Consider the following 6,770-nt stretch of genomic DNA (forward strand, 5'->3'; position numbering starts at 1 on the left):
TTTGCTGCTGGCATTCGCCTCTGTATTTGCTGTATTCTGGCTGTGTCTCTCAGGAGCGATCTACATCCAGCTCCTGTCGGTCTGCACTTCTTTGCTTCATCCATCTTGACTAATTGGGTGGCTGTATATGTATGGGCCACATGTGGGGCAGGCTCTGAAGGTGTTCTTTCAGTCTCTGTTTTAGTCTTTGCCTCTCTATTCCCTGCCAAGGGTATTCTTGTTCCCCTTTTAAAGAAGGAGTGAAGCATTCACGTTTTGATCACCCGTCTTGAGTTTCATTTGTTCTAGGCATCTAGGGTAATTCAAGCATTTGGGCTAATAGCCACTAATCGATGAGTGCATACCATGTGTGTCTTTCTGTGATTGGGTTACCTCACTCAGGATGATATTTTCCAGTTCCAACCATTTGCCTACGAATTTCATAAAGTCATTGTTTTTGATAGCTGAGTAATATTCCATTGTGTAGATGTACCACATTTTCTGTATCCATTCCTCTGTTGAAGGGCATCTGGGTTCTTTCCAGCTTCTGGCTATTATAAATAAGGCTGTGATGAACATAGTGGGGCACGTGTCTTTTTTATATGTTGGGGCATCTTTTGGGTATATGCCCAAGAGAGGTATAGCTGGATCCTCAGGCAGTTCAATGTCCAATTTTCTGAAGAACCTCCAGACTGATTTCCAGAATGGTTGTATCAGTCTGCAACCCCACCAACAATGGAGGAGTGTTCCTCTTTCTCCACATCCTCGCCAGCATTTGCTGTCACCTGAGTTTTTGATCTTAGCCATTCTCACTGGCGTGAGGTGAAATCTCAGGGTTGTTTTGATTTGCATTTCCCTTATGACTAAAGATGTTGAACATTTCTTTAGGTGTTTCTCAGCCATTCGGCATTCCTCAGCTGTGAATTCTTTGTTTAGCTCTGAACCCCATTTTTTAATAGGGTTATTTGTCTCCCTGCGGTCTAACTTCTTGAGTTCTTTGTATATTTTGGATATAACGCCTCTATCTGTTGTAGGATTGGTAAAGATCTTTTCCCAATCTGTTGGTTACCGTTTTGTCCTAACCACAGTGTCCTTTGCCTTACAGAAACTTTGCAGTTTTATGAGATCCCATTTGTCGATTCTTGATCTTAGAGCATAAGCCATTGGTGTTTTGTTCAGGAAATTTTTTCCAGTGCCCATGTGTTCCAGATGCTTCCCTAGTTTTTCGTCTATTAGTTTGAGTGTGTCTGGTTTGATGTGGAGGTCCTTGATCCACTTGGACTTAAGCTTTGTACAGGGTGATAAGCATGGATTGATCTGCATTCTTCTACATGTTGACCTCCAGTTGAACCAGCACCATTTGCTGAAAATGCTATCTTTTTTCCATTGGATGGTTTTGGCTCCTTTGTCAAAAATCAAGTGCCCATAGGTGTGTGGGTTCATTTCTGGGTCTTCAATTCTATTCCATTGGTCTATCTGTCTGTCTCTGTACCAATACCATGCAGTTTTTATCACTATTGCTCTGTAATATTGCTTGAGTTCAGGGATAGTGATTCTCCCTGAAGTCCTTTTATTGTTGAGGATAGTTCTAGCTATCCTGGGTTTTTTGTTATTCCAGATGAAGTTGCAAATTGTTCTGTCTAACTCTTTGAAGAATTGGATTGGTATTTTGATGGGGATTGCATTGAATCTGTAGATTGCTTTTGGTAAAATGGCCATTTTTACTATATTAATCCTGCCAATCCATGAGCATGGGAGATCTTTCCATCTTCTGAGGTTTTCTTCAATTTCTTTCTTCAGTGTCTTGAAGTTCTTATTGTACAAATCTTTTACTTGCTTGGTTAAAGTCACACCGAGGTACTTTATGTTATTTGGGTCTATTATGAAGGGTGTCGTTTCCCTAATTTCTTTCTCGGCTTGTTTCTCTTTTGTGTAGATGAAGGCTACTGATTTATTTGAGTTAATTTTATACCCAGCCACTTTGCTGAACTTGTTTGTCATCTTTAGTAGTTCTCTGGTGGAACTTTTGGGATCACTTAAATATACTATCATATCATCTGCAAATAGTGATATTTTGACTTCTTCTTTTCCGATCTGTATCCCCTTGACCAGGTCCATATTTTAGCAGCCAAACTGGATATCACCTTTCATCTGACTCTGAATTTTTAAGATTTATTTTCATTATTTTTAATTATATAATTATGTAAGGTTGCATGTGCATACTCACAAGTGCAAATGGCAATGAAAACCAGAAACACCAGATCCCCCTGGAGCTGTAGATACAAGGAATTGGGAGTCTCTTGATGTGGGTGCTGGGAATTGAACTTGGGTCCTCTGGAAGAGCAGTAAGCACTCTTAGAGATTAGATCATCTCTTTAGCACCTACTTTTTTTTCTCTTTCACAGAGGTTTCATTCATTAATTTTTAATATTTACTTTTTATTTATCAACTCCTATGTATAACCTATTACTTGGAAAATAATATGAGTGAGTGTGTCTGTGTCTGTATGTGTGTTTGTGTGTGTGTGTGTTTGCATGTGCGTGTGCCTTTGTGTGTGTATGTGCGTGTGTGTTTGTGCATGTGCGTGTGCCTTTGTGTGTGTATGTGCGTGTGTGTTTGTGCGTGTGTTTGAGTGGTTCTGTTGATTCATCCAAGACCCCAATGTTACAAGTCAGCTTAGTAGAATTTTTTTTTCATCTTTATTAACTTGTGTGTTTCTTCTTTACATTTCGATTGTTATTCCCTTTCCCGATTTCTGGGCCAACATCTCCCTAATCCCTCCCCCTCCCCTTCTCTATTGGTGTTCCCCTCCCCATCCTCCCCCCATTACCGCCCTCTCCCCAACAATCATGTTCACTGGGGGTTCAGTTTTGGCAAGACCAAGGGCTTCCCCTTCCACTGGTTTAGCACCTACTTTTATTTTCTTTCCTGCACATGTTGTGCAAATGCTCACCCAATGACAAAAAATGGGTGTTGCTCTCTGATGTCATGTTTCACCTCTGTACATATTTTGTTCTTCCAGTGTAAGTTTATGAACATCTGTGCCCTCAGATAAGGTCCTCCCTGGCTGTCTATCTTGAGCTCAACTGTGAGAACAACAAAAGTGGCCCTGATCCCCTCCCACCCCACAAAACAAACTCCAGTGTTTTCTTGAGCTAACAAGATATAGGTTTCATAATAACTTAAGTTCAAAACAATAACTAGTCTGAGAAAACCTGTTTAACTAGAGAATGTAAGTTTGTGAGAAAACTATCACTCTCCAAGAACCTCCTTTAATCCTTTTATGAGTCTGTTTATGAAGTGAGGAATCCCACAGAAATATGGAGATATCCAGAAGTGATCAGACCCTAATAACCCAGGACTTCCAGGGCAAGTGAAGTGTCCTTCTACCACAGAACAAATGGGAGTAGACATTAGTGACTCTCTGGAGATTTTCCAATGTGCCAGTTTGATAGCCCTGGCCACCATCATGATGTGTGCCTTCAGCTATCAGGACAATGTTCACTTGAACAGATCAGTGACTTCCCAGAGCTTCTTTTAAGTGGGTGAAGAAACTTGAATGCTCATCTCCATAAAACATTTGATTTTGATTCTAGCACCAACGTGACCTTTAATTCCAAACCAGACCCAAACTTGCTTGAGGTTCACACTTCTGATGGTGAGCACAAGTGAAAGCCTAGATGCTTGAATCATTTCTCAGACTCTGGGGGGTGGGTCATTTGGGCCATAACATAGAACTGATGTCTACTTTGGTGTTTTATGTCTCTAGCATACAAGGAATCTCCACCAATAATCCATACTGTCTGTAAATAAGACCACTTCTTCCCCATTTTTTGTGAATCTTCTACCTCAGGAGTTCCCAGACCTATATGCAGGTGGTTGGGAACCTAAGGAATGCCTTTCCCCAGAGTGACATATTCTATAGGATGACTGCTGATGGCCATAGCACCAACCATGACTTCCTGGTCATCCATAAACTTTTAGGTTTTGTTTTCACTGTCTGTTTCCATTCCTTTAAAGATAAAGCCAAAGTGACCTGCCCTTCTGGTGTCTTCCTGGTACCAATGTCTTTAACAGTCTAAGAGATCAACTTGAAAAAGACTCAGCTACAAGATGGGGGTGTAGTCGCTGGACGAGGTCAAGATAGGACACTTAATCCCAAGACACCTTTCTGTTTGCCAGAGTGAGTGTATGTGGAAGAGGCTTGAGACTGGGTTTCTTTTCTGGATACCTCCTGTGATGGTTTGCATATGCTTGGCCCAGGTAGTGGCACTATTAGAAGGTTTGGCCTAGTTGGAGGAAGTGTGTCACTGTGGGGTGGGCTTGGCGACCCTCCTCCTACCTCCTTCGAGGATGCTGAGTCTGTTCCTGGCTTCCTTCAGGTGAAGATGGCTTCCTCAGCTATCCTCCTGCACCTTGGATGCTGTGATGCTGTCATGCTCCTGCCTTGATGATAATGAACTGAACCTCTGAACCTGTAAACCAGCTCCAACTATAAATGTTGTCCTTTATAAAACTTACATTGGTCATGGTGTCTGTTCACAGCAATAAAACCCTAACTAAGACACCTCCCATGTCTAAGTGTTCATTCTGATGCTTTAAAATGTTACAGTGAGCTGGGGATTTAGCTCAGTGGTAGAGCGCTTACCTAGGAAGCACAAGGCCCTGGGTTCGGTCCCCAGCTCCGAAAAAAAGAACCAAAAAAAAATGTTACAGTGAGCATGACAGGAAAGTAGACATAAAGGTACATCATTCTCACATCTCCACTTTCTCATGATAGAATTATTGGCTGAACATGGTTAACATTCTATTTACAGTTGTTTCATTTGTATAAATTAGACAGATGAGGTAAGATGTATACTTTACACCATATAGTGCAAATTCAGACAAGAAAAAGCATTAAAAAGCAGATCAGTAAACGTCCTCTGAAAAACCCATTATTCTTTGTTTGAAGTGTAGCATTTGAAAAGTCCTGATAGGCATACTTTAAATTTATCCGAAGTTTCTAGAGACAACCAACTTCAAAGGGCTGTTGAGGAAAGCAAAGACTTGAGGAATTCCCTTGTAGAATACAAATTACCACAAACATTTTTGATATTACTGGCAACAAGGATGGTGAGAATTTTTATCGTGTAAATACCTTACAGACTGAATCTACTTCCATAAGCCAAGTTTTAAGGCAATTCTTCATTCCTAAACTGGTTCCTAGATTTGGTCTACCCAAATGCTAAGTACTTCCTCCTAGGCAATAACTCTGAATAAGGTTGCTGAAACCAGGGAACAGTGAGGTACAAGTAAATCTACCCTGTGGAAGGACCAACGGGTACGTTCAGTATGTTCCAATACGGTTTGCTTTTTAACTAACCTGATAAACACCTTCAGCGAAGTGGCTGGGTATAAAATTAACTCAAATAAATCAGTAGCCTTCCTCTACACAAAGAAAAACAAGCCGAGAAAGAAATTAGGGAAACTACACCCTTCATAATAGTCCCAAATAATATAAAATACCTCAGTGTGACTTTAATCAAGCAAGTGAAAGATCTGTATGATAAGAACTTCAAGCCTCTGAAGAAAGAAATTGAAGAAGATCTCAGAAGATGGAAAGATCTCCCATGATCATGGATTGGCAGGACTATTATAGTAAAAATGGCCATTTTACCAAAAGCGATCTACAGATTCAATGCAATCCCCATCAAAATACCAATCCAATTCTTCAAAGAGTTAAACAGAACAATTTGCAAATTCATCTGGAATAACAAAAAACCCAGGATAGCTAAAACTATCCTCAATAATGAAAGGACTTCCAGGGAAATCACTATTCCTGAACTCAAGCAGTATTACAGAGCAATAGTGATAAAAACTGCTTGGTATTGGTAGAGACAGACAGGTACACCAGTGGAATAGAATTGAAGACCCAGAAATGAACCCACACACATATGGTCACTTGATTTTTGACAAAGGAGCCAAAACCATCCAATGGAAAAAAGATAGCATTTTCAGCAAATGGTGCTGGTTCAACTGGAGGTCAGCATATAGAAGAATGCAGATCGATCCATGCTTATCACCCTGAACAAAGCTTATATCCAAGTGGATCAAGGACCTCCACATCAAACCAGACACACTCAAACTAATAGAAGAAAAAGTGAGGAAGCATCTTGAACACATGACCACTGGAGAAAACTTCCTGAACAAAACACCAATGGCTTCTGCTCTAAGATCAAGAATCGACAAATGGGATCTCATAAAACTGCAAAGCTTCTGTAAGGCAAAGGACACTGTTATTAGGACAAAACGGCAACCAACAGATTGGGAAAAGATCTTTACCAATCCTACAACAGATAGAGGCCTTATATCCAAAATATACAAAGAACTCAAGAAGTTAGACCACAGGGAGACAAATAACCCTATTAAAATTGGGTTCAGAGCTAAACAAAGAATTCATAGCTGAGAAATGCCGAATGACTGAGAAACACCTAAAGAAATGTTCAACATCTTTAGTCATAAGGGAAATGCAAATCAAAACAACCCTGCGATTTTACCTCACACTAGTGAGAATAGCCAAGATCAAAAACTCAGGTGACAGCAAATGCTGACAAGGATGTGGAGAAAGAGGAACACTCCTCCATTGTTGGTAGGATTGCAGACTGATACAACCATTCTGGAAATCAGTCTGGAGGTTCCTCAGAAAATTGGACATTGCACTCCCTGAGGACCCAGCTATACCTCTCCTAGGCATATACCCAAAAGATGCCCCAACATATAACAAAGACACACGCTCCACTATGTTCATA

Source organism: Rattus norvegicus, chromosome 5, assembly GCF_036323735.1.
Source record: "Rattus norvegicus strain BN/NHsdMcwi chromosome 5, GRCr8, whole genome shotgun sequence".
Lineage (NCBI taxonomy): Eukaryota > Metazoa > Chordata > Mammalia > Rodentia > Muridae > Rattus > Rattus norvegicus.